This window comes from Gastrolobium bilobum, unplaced genomic scaffold (assembly GCF_033153095.1).
Source record: "Gastrolobium bilobum isolate Gb01-03AN ecotype WA unplaced genomic scaffold, APGP_CSIRO_Gbil_v1 utg3122, whole genome shotgun sequence".
NCBI lineage: Eukaryota > Viridiplantae > Streptophyta > Magnoliopsida > Fabales > Fabaceae > Gastrolobium > Gastrolobium bilobum.
The window spans coordinates 232,659-243,801 of NW_026897077.1; the positions used below are offsets into that span (position 1 = coordinate 232,659).

Below are 11,143 nucleotides of genomic sequence, written 5' to 3' on the forward strand. Positions count from 1 at the left end.
TTGCTGTCAATTAAATTAATTGCTGATAGCCTGATAGTATTACATGATGGTACTCAAATTTTAAAATATAAACTAAAAAAATATTTTAAATTATGAGAAAGGTAAAATTAAAAAATATGTATTAAAAAATTTTCTAATAAATTTCTGGCGCTGATTTACATGACACATTCATTACAGTTACAGGTCTTCCAAGAAGTGCCAAATATGGCTTAACTATAGGACTGGGAGTACCTGCACTCTTGGGTATAATTGGGATTTCCTGCTTTATCTGCAGTAAGTACACGCATCGCCACCAGACCGGGCCCAGCATGGAGCTTTCGAACTCGATTATTGCCGTGCCCTCGTTCATAATGGGCCTGAAATTGAAAAACTTCCCAAGACTATTATTGGTGAGAGTGGGCGCTTACCGAAGTCCAATGAGAACACGTGCCCAATATGCCTGTGTGAATACGAGCCCAAGGAGACGTTGAGGACCATACCTGCGTGCAACCATTATTTTCATGCACACTGCATAGATGAGTGGCTCAAGATGAACGCTACATGCCCCATATGTAGGAATTCACCGGATGCGTCCACAAATGTTACCCCTTCTTATTCTTCTTTGTCTTTCTATTCGTAATTGTCATCTTTACCGTAGGTAGTTAATCCAAGTCCAACTCACTTATTTGAAGCAGTGAAGAGAAGAGTGTTGGTATCTGTACTATCTATCTAATACATTTTATTTTTCAAATATAGTAAGGATTTTATTCTAAACTCATCATACGAGTTAGGAGGTTTTCAAGTCTAGATAGTATCATTTATTCATATTAACGCATGGCTGTAGAAATACTGTAACGTCCAAATTTTAGAAATACACATTTATAATTGTATGTTCTTTCTTTAGAGTTATAATACGATTATTTACTTAAATTAGCGTGCACGGGGGTGTAGCTCATATGGTAGAGCGCTCGCTTCGCATGCGAGAGGCACGGGGTTCGATTCCCCGCACCTCCACTTCTGTCTTCCAATCAATTTTTAAATCCTAAATCTATTTTTGTTGAAATTTCGTGAGAAGATGAACAGCGTCTTGCAGTGCAGTGGGAGCCATTTGGCCAAGAGTTGCATCTGCAAAAAAAGATTGTTTCCAAGCAGTATTCTTAAACTCGATCCGGTATCGACCCGATTGAGGTATTGAGTTATTGGTCGGATCAATTAATCCGGATATATATAAAAAATATAAATATAAATAAATAAAAATGCATGTTATTATTACGTCAATTTAAATTGTAACTCATAATTTCCATAAACATACCTCTCAACGACATTGAACTCATATTTTTCAAATTCAACTACATTAAAATGACATATGTCACATTCTCTTAATTTATTATTCCGCAAATTGTTTCAGTATTAAAAATTGAAATTTGAGTTCATCGTAGAAAAATACACTAGCAAATAAAATTATAAAAAGTTTTTAAAAAGAGTTCTACAATTTTTTCTGATAAAATAAAACAATTTTAGTTTTTTGGTTTTTTTTTTTAAATGCATGACCCGACCGGGTCACGGGTCACCAGTTTTGACCGGGTTTTGCTGGTATTGTCCGAATTTTGACCGAATTTGACCGGATCGATGCATGATCAGTCCAATGCTTGACCCGAATCGGTCCGATGATTGATTCACCGGGTCGAGGTTTACAACAGTGTTTCCAACACAACTATATCGGTCATTTCGAAGTAATAAAATAATGAGTAAGTATCGTTCTTACGAAAATTAAATTCAAGTAATAATTCATCACTTTTATTTAAGTTAGACAATTCAAAAGGTTTCAATAAATAACCCATATTTAATTAAAAATTAAATAAAGATGACAGTAGAATAAATTAATTAAAAGATGGGTTTGAAATCAAGAATAAAGATACATCTAAGATTTACTTCATCTATGATCCCTCCTTAAGTAAATTAAATTAATTTAATAAAATTCCAACTTTAGTGTTACCAAACGATTCATCATCTAAATGATAATTGGTTAAATCTCTAATGTCTTATTTATTTAATCCTTTAACCTAATTATAATCCTAATTTTTTAGAAACCCCTCTTAAATTAGGTTTTATGCACGATGAATTTCACAAATTTGCAACTCTCACAAGTCTATGTCTAGAACATGTACAAATTGATATTTATATTAGTCCAGATTAAGATCCTAAGTATTTCTATTTAGAACTCAACCCTCTTTTTCCTATGTGGTTGATCAAGTCATACAAGAAATTGAACAATTGGTTCAGGATAAACATATAACAATTGAGAAAGATTTTTATTGAAAACAATTTAAATCAAGTAAGAGTTAAAATCGGATCCATATCCCTAACTACAAAAAGATTTAGCTAGACATGTTCAAATCAAAAGCAAAACAAAAAAATAAAGATTCCCCAAAACTCCATCTCTAGGAGCGTATTTTTTGTGCTCCCGGTGCAGGTGCACCTTTCCCAATAATAGAAAAAAAATCAAGACATGAAAATAAATAAACAAAATGATAAGGATAAAAATGTCATAAAAAATTTCTTTTTTGGGAAAATGGAACACCCAATGCAGGTGCACACGGTCCACTTTAAAAATTCTCCATCTTTAGATGTTGATGGTGAAACTCCTAAATGTGTCTTCAATCCTTCCATTGAAGCTCCAAGATGATGAATTTTTTCATCTCCAGCACTTCACAATCGTCTCTTACACTATCTAGTTGCAGCCTCCCAAACAAAATGAACTAAAATTGCTTCCCCCATCATTTATATCAGTAAAAATGGGCTTTTCGCATTTTGAACCTGATAGAGCACGCTCTGGCAGGAGCTGCAGACCTGTCTCTCGTGTTTTAGCTCGCTTAAGTGCGCTCAGAGCGCTTAAGCGTGCTCCAACAACGGCCAACTTTTGTCTTTCGATCATAACTTGAGCTGTACTTATTCGATTGACATGATCTTGGTCTCATTAAAAAGTTAAGGAAAAGATCTACAACCTTGATGAAGACCGCAAGATCCAAATCTATCATCTTGGATATGAAAAAATTGCTGAAAGATAAGGAGGTTTTCTTTGAAAATAATACTTCCATGAAAATGCTTGCTTGTTCAAAACTCTCTCAATCATCATGATTTTCATATGCTTCCTTGACTACCCATTGTCCTTGTCTCATTGAAGCATATCCTTGCTACAATTAACTAAATTCTCCTACAAAAATAGCAAAGATTAGTCTAATATGACGAAGGAACAAGGATAAAGCTTTCTAACCAAATAATTCTAAATTTTCATGCTTTAGGCTAGATATGAAAGTTATAACTATGATTTTAATCCATTAAAACATGATAAACTATAAAGTTATCAACATCTAATTAAGTGATGATTTACGGAAATACCATATCGATTGAAAAATGAATGCAGAATAATGTTATAATTGAATTTTGTATTTAAAAAATAGTTATCGTAATTGTTTTTTCACTATTCACATCTATAAATGCATGTTAATTTGCTTTGATCGATACGGTTTCTTCCATGATTGAAATAGAGGTGCATATGGAAAATGATATCTTCGCTGCTCAAACTGCTAACGAAGCAGTAAACCACTTCATGCTCGGGAAAAATAATTGTACTTTTAAAAATGGTTATTTTAGATAAAATTAATTTTTTTACTTAAAATTTAAATTAAAAAAAATTCACTTTATCTCTTTCCTTTACTTAAAAGGACAAACATCAAACCCTATATATGTATAGGGACATGATCCTTTGACATCTAATTTGAGAGTCATTGATTTTGTCTTAATCTAACGATTTTAATTTGTAAGCATATGATACCATGAATCATTCTTGATCTAATAACTATCAGATGATATGTCAAACGATCTTGTCCCATATATATAGAGACAAAAATACCCTCTATTAAAAATATATTTATTTATTTTAAAATTGATTTCTTAGGTACTTAAAAATGGGTTTTGGGTGATCGGTGAACAACAACCCATAATACCATATCAAAATCAAAGTGAAATCCACGAGAAAATTTAAGCTTATTTTGTAAGCAAAAGTCAAAATGTGAACTAAGCTAAATGGGGAAAGTTCTACCTCTAAAAATACCAAGATTCCAGCAAGACCCAATTTGAGAAAATGAAAAATTGAATCGAAAAATAGAATGCCCAAAAAAAAATAAAAAATATTGAGAGTACTACCTGAACACCAGGAGAATCGAAGTTCATAACCTGGATCTTAGCACCAACATCGCCCAAGACTCGAAGCTCGCCATACTACCTGGACTCGTCGTACTTGATCATCATCTTGTTAGGGTTAACAACCGTGAATAGTAGCTTAATGGAGAGGCAGAGGGATGCAGCGGTGCCGGTGACATTTGGGTCGTTGGAGGGTATGATACCCACATATTGAACCCCAACTTGCTGGAGATCGAACTGTGGCTTCACGACGAGGATGATAAGAGAAGTCAATAATAATTCTATCATATCCTATTGGTTCACCAAACAATGGTTGAGGACATAATAAGATAGTCTATCCTATTCTGTCCCTCTTATTAGGTGCACCAAAAAGGTTCAAAAGAGTAAGATTATAAGGGCTCATTTGGTGGACTGGATATGATAAAGGTAGGATATGATATGAGGCTGATAAGCCTATATCATGTCCTGTATTTGATGAGCACTTATTAGCAATATGATAAGATTATGTAAAAAGAGAAAGGAGAAAGAAAAAACAAAATATAATGCAATAAATACAAATATATTGGGTAGCGTGAGAATATATTGGATATCCAATATTGGTATCTTATCATATCGAATCCTAATCCAGCTCCCAAATAAGATAAGAAATCATGTATTGAATAGGATAAAATGAGACAATAGGATAAGCTAATCATATCCTATTGACCCACCAAACAAGAGATAAATGTAGGATAGGATAAGTTATCTTATCTTATCTTCTTTATCAGGTGCTCCAAATACACCCTAAAGGATATCTCATAAGTGTAATATAAAATTACTTATTTATTGTTAATTTTAAATTTTTGGAAAAGTTGATTTTATAATATACCCTTGTAATCCCATTCTTAATAGATGTGCTTGGCAGATTAAAAGTATAATATAAAAATGACAGGATCCGTTTACAATTTTTTTTTGCAATTACACTAATGTAGGATCGGTCGTACAGTGTGTGATTAATGTAGGACCGGTCCTACATAGTGTAGTTTGTTAGAGTTTGTAAACAAAAAAATTTGTAAATATAACATGTCCTAATATAAAAAGTATAAAATTATTCATATGCTTTTATTTTAAAATTATTTTAAAAAAATTTACTGCTTGACAGAACTCCACAAAAACATAGGAGTGAAAAAAAAAGGCAATATTTTAAGCCGTTTTGCTTTAAGCAAGAAAGAAAGAAAATGCAAAAAAATACTAGAAAACGCCATATGATAATTGACCTGTGTTATTTCAGTGAGCAAGGTAATATATTTATTAAATTATTCTTTTGGAAAAAGAATTGTTTTTTAGTTTTTTGATTAAAAGGTATTTTAACCCAAAATAAATTAGAGTTTATTTTTCTACCGTCAATATAGATTATTTATATTGAGCTCAAAATGACATCATTTTGAAGCAAAAATCAAGATATTTTTATAATTATAATTTATTCAGAATTATAATAGTCTTTTTAATTATAATTTTTTTAATTTTTTAATTCAAATAAATATAAATAACTTATCTATATTTAAGTAATGCTCTTTACTTCAGGTGGTACGGTTGGAACTTGGAAGGTGCCGAGAGAAAAAGGTAGATAAGCAAATAATTGCAAGTTTGCAACTACTAGTCTTTCAGTCTTAATGGTAGCTTCAGATATATCTCCAACCCTGTAAATAATTCAAAAAAGTTTATGACTTGTGAGTTATGACCATTCCCATTCTTTCGTGTGTGACATAGAATACAAATATATTGCGACATATGTTTTTAATTTTAATTTTTTAACATTTTTTTATGGATTGTTGAAACTTTTTGAGTTTTCCTAATAAAGTTTAACTTACGGTATTTATATTCATGTAACTCACCTATTTTATTTTATAAATTGTCGGTGGATTAGAATTTAGGTGTTTACCAAAACTCCACTGAACATCGAGACCTTTGTTTTAAAAGATAGGTTTAAATAAAGAGAATATGAGATCCGTGCTCTCCCAAAACTTATTTGTTTATAATGAAGGTGTTACAATTCTTGGTATAGAGCTACCAAGAATCACCCCAGAAAACCGACACACAGAAACGGAAAACATAAAGAACAACACCAGAAATTTATACTTGGTTCAGAAATTCTTGTAAAAGAATTTCCTACATCCAAGTTGGCCAGTGAGGGTCAAACGCCCTCTAGCATGCACTCTTATTCAGAAACAGATAATAGGTACAAAGAGTTCAAGATACTAAACTTGTAACTCTAACAATACAGCATATACAAGGCATATAACAGAGAAAGAAAAACAGAACTACAAAGATACATCACATGTACACTATCACAGTACATATAAAAACAAGAACTTGCAAACTAAAGACGTGTAAAGGAAAGGTTTCACCGATCATGCATCCAGCTCCACCAAAACCGTGGATTACTCCATGGGAGCTCACAACCTCTTCTGCAACCAAGAAAAGCTCCACGATGCAACACCTCCTCACCAACGTTTGCAAGAATCTCCAGAAAGTAAACCGATCAAGCTATGTATCTTTGTAATAGGAACAACTTTCTCAACAGCCTTGTGATGAGATTCACAAGTTTTCACACTCAAATCGTCCTCACAGGTTTTTGACACAAACCCTAAGTTTCCCTTTCTTGTTCAGAGAAAAAGAAAGAACCGAGAGAGAGAGAGAGAGAGAGAGAGAGAGAGAGAGATCAAGGAATCACAAATTGAATGCCACGTTATGCCTGAAAAATCTGAGCCTCAGCGTTAAATGAAAGCATAGGTATTATAATATCAACCAATTTCAACTTAACCAAAAAACGGCAGCGTATTTGTAATGCAGCTGATATAACAAATATCAATGTATGTGGGCCTTACCAATAAACACAGTAGGATATATTTTAGGCCCAATAGCAAACAAACAGGTACCACATGGTTTAGAAAATACAGTTTAACAAATCTCCACCTATTTACTAAACATACAGCAGAACACAGTGCACACCAGAGTTTTCTGACGTTTAACCCAAGGCCTATGCTATGCATGCAATTTAGGGAGGTTTTATTTTTAGCAAATTTAGAGCCTCCCTAAATTTACTAAGAGGAACAGTCTTAGTCAAAATATCTGCAGGATTAATTTCAGTTGGTATTTTATTTACACTAACCTGACCATTACTAATTATTTCCCTTATGAAATGCAACCTAACATCTATATGTTTGGTCCTTTCATGGTATGCACCATTTTTGGACAGGTGTATGGCAGATTGAGAATCAGAAAATACCTTAGGAGGGTCCTTCTTACCTAGACCCAACTCAGAGACAATTCCATGTAGCCACATTGCCTCCTTGACAGCTTCTGTGAGAGCCACATACTCTGCTTCAGTTGTGGAGAGTGCCACAATGTGTTGCAAGCTTGCTTTCCAGCTCACCACATTTCCTCCCACACAAAAAACAAAACCAGTTAGAGATCTTCTTTTGTCAAGATCAGCAGCATAGTCAGAATCACAATAACCAGTAATATCACAATTAACTGAGTTTTGAGCAGTATAATGAATGCAGCAATCAACAGAGCCACTAAGGTATCTAAGCAACCATTTCACAGCATTCCAATGTTCCTTAGATGGTTTACTCATGTATCTACTTACTACACTAACACCATAAGCAATATCAAGCCTAGATCCTATCATGGCATACATTAGGCATCCAACAGCATTAGAATATGGAATGTTGCACATAAAAGTAGCCTCATCCGAGGCTAACTCACCATCTACAGCTTTTAACCTGAAGTGACCAGCAAGGGGAACACTTACAGGTTTTGCCAGGTACATGTCAAAGGTCTTTAAGACCTTTTTCACATACTCAGATTGAGAGAGAGTCAATATCCTCTCATCTCTTTTCCTTGTAATGTCCATGCCAAGTATCCTTTTGGCTGGACCAAGGAACTTCATCTCAAATTCCTTTTTCAACAATGATTTCAGATTATTAATTTCATTTATGTCCTTAGATGCAATTAACATGTCATCAACATAAATCAACAAGTAGATAAAACAGTCATCATGCAGTTGTTTAAAGTACACACAATGATCAAAACTACTCCTATTAAAGCCTTTGGACAAAACAAAGTCATCGAATCTCTTATACCACTGCCTAGGGGCTTGTTTTAACCCATAAAGGGACCTTTTCAAAAGGCACACTTTGTTCTCAGCCCCCTTTTTTATAAACCCTTCGGGTTGCTCCATGAATATGAGCTCTTCAAGGCTGCCATGCAAGAAGGCAGTCTTGACATCCAATTGTTCCAATTCTAAATCATGAATTGCAACAACTGAAAGTATGAGCCTAATTGAAACATGTTTCACAACAGGGGAGAATATTTCATTGTAATCAACCCCCTCAACTTGTGAAAAACCCTTAGCAACAACCCTTGCCTTAAACCTGGCAGCTTCAACACCTGGGATTTCTGGCTTTCTTTTAAAAATCCATTTGCATCCAATCACCTTCTTGTTCTTTGGATGCTCCACCAAAACCCAAGTCTTATTTTTCTCAAGAGAGTCCATCTCTTCCTTTATGGCTTTTAGCCAATGAATTTTAGAATCCAGCCTCATAGCCTCTTGGTATGAGCTGGGTTCATTAAACTCCAGCACATCTCCAACTTGGAGTGCAAATGCTATGACATCAAATGCTATGACATCTCCAACTGGGTTCATTTAGATTTTGTAAAGAATTTTGATAGAATATTTTTTTTGTCGAAATATTTTCCGTCAAATTTTTACGGAAATATTTTATGTCGAAATATTTTGACAGAAATGCGTTCCATTGAAAACTTTGATGGAAATGTTTATTATCAAAAAACTTGACGAAAATATTTTTCGACAAAAATTTTCGATAGAAATGTGTTTCGTTAAAAATTTTGACAGAAATTTTTTTTGTCAAAAAATTTAACGAAAATATTTGAGTCGAAAACTTTCGGGGAAATTTAAATTCTGTCAAGAATTTTGATGAAATTTTTTTTCGTCAACAATTTTCGATAGAAATGTGTTTCATTAAAATTTTAATGGAAAAATATTTTTCGTCAAAAATTTCGATGAATATGTTTTTTTATGAAATATTTTGCCAAAATTTAGATTCTGTAAAGAATTTTGACAAAAAAAAATTTTCGTCAAATTTTTTACAGAAATATTTTGTCATAAATTTTGATGAAAATATTTTTCATCAAAATTTTGATAGAAATATTTTCCGTAAAAAATTTTGACGTAATTGTTTTACGTCGAAACTTTTCGATGGAAATGTGTTTCATCAAAATTTTGGACGGAAATATTTTCGTTAAAAGTTTCGACGAAATTTAGATTCTATCAAAAAATTTGAATGAATTTTTTTTCTGTACAAAATTTATATTAGTGATTATGGCAATATCTAGTTCCGTCTCTAATTTCGTCTTTAGTTTTGACGAAATTTTTTTGACGTATATGATTTTCATCAAAAATTGCATCTCTATTTTTTATGAAATATTTTTCGTCAATAAATTATGTCGGTATTTGAGACCTTTCTAATAATATCACATTTAAAGATGATTCAAATTATGTAGTTTTAACATTTTAATGCTAAGGATAGATAAATAATTTTTAATATTTCCCTCTAAAACCTTCCAAATTGGGAGAACTTTAATTTTAAGAAGAAGTAGAGTTTTGGAGGGTTTTGAAAAATCCTCAAACTCTTCTCCTTCTTTTTTTAAACTCACAAACAAGGAAAAGGCTTACTAAAGCCATCCATTTCCTTTTCTTCTCCTCCTAAAACCAACTCCCAAACAAAGTCTAAAACAGGAAAAATAAGGTTGAAAACAAATTGAGCTGGAGGGATAATATAAAAGTATTCTCTCAAGGTTACTAGTTATGTGCAATGAGAGAATGCAAATGAAAGTTAAATATTAAATTTGAAGAACAAACATTTTCATCATTTTCACATTTTATTAATGTGTAACCTTAATGTAAATTATCGTTAAAAAATACACGTCTTTAATTTAGTAGAAAAACAGTCGCACAGACTATGCAGGATACATGTACGTAATATGGACTATATTTAAAATTTTACAGTAATATCAATTTTTTTTTTTACATACTATCAAAGTATTATTAATAATTTGGGGATATTATTTCTCATGTTACATCAAACAAAATATTGCATGAAACAGACAAAAAAATGGGTGAGATTCGTTACAGAAAAGAGAGAGTAAAAAAATAAATAAATCTCATCCACTTTTGTATATTGCACGAAATAAGTTATTTCATGTAACACAAGAAATAATATTTTCTATTATTAAGAAAAATTATTTTCTCATAAAGTTATTTTCTCCTACCAATAACTATTACTTTTTATACAATATTTTCTTTTATTTTTATAATAAATATGAACTCTGCAAAAAATATGTCTCTAATGAATGAGAAAATTTGAAACTCAAATACTAACTATGTAAAAGTGCATTAGGCATTTAGGCAGAATAAACGGAACTCTATGGGTCCCAACCACAAACCAAAGAGAAAAGTATACATAAAAAAACGCTCCACTGCTTTGTGGTCCCCGCCACCCGTTCTATTCAACTCTCCTCCTCAAGTTCTCATCATACGCATTTACTTCCTTCGCATCCAACAAAAGAAAACCTCTCACTGCACGTGTGACCCATTACCATTACATCCGTTGATCATGTTCTTGTCAGGATCCGACGGTCCTCCTTTCCATGCCATTTCCATAATTCCCTCATTGACCAAAGACCCAAAGCGAAGAGCAAAGAATATCTTAAAAACCCAAATATTTATGGAAAACAAAAAGCAAGCATCTCACGTCACCTACCTTTGACTCTCTTAATTATATCTCAATATCTCATTCCCATCCCATCTTTAAACACCGCATTCTCTTGTGCTCACTATATCCCATTTCTCTGTTGATTTTCTTTTACTCGAACTTCCTTATAGAGATAAGTGACA

The 11,143-nt window shown here is 32.7% G+C and overlaps 1 non-coding gene across 1 annotated transcript; it reads left to right on the top strand.

The window, feature by feature from the left end:
* Positions 1–920: 920 nt before the first annotated feature.
* TRNAA-CGC (transfer RNA alanine (anticodon CGC)) lies at positions 921–993 on the top strand. The gene has a single exon. It is a non-coding gene; the product is annotated as a tRNA-Ala (tRNA).
* The last annotated feature ends 10,150 nt before the right edge of the window (positions 994–11,143 follow it).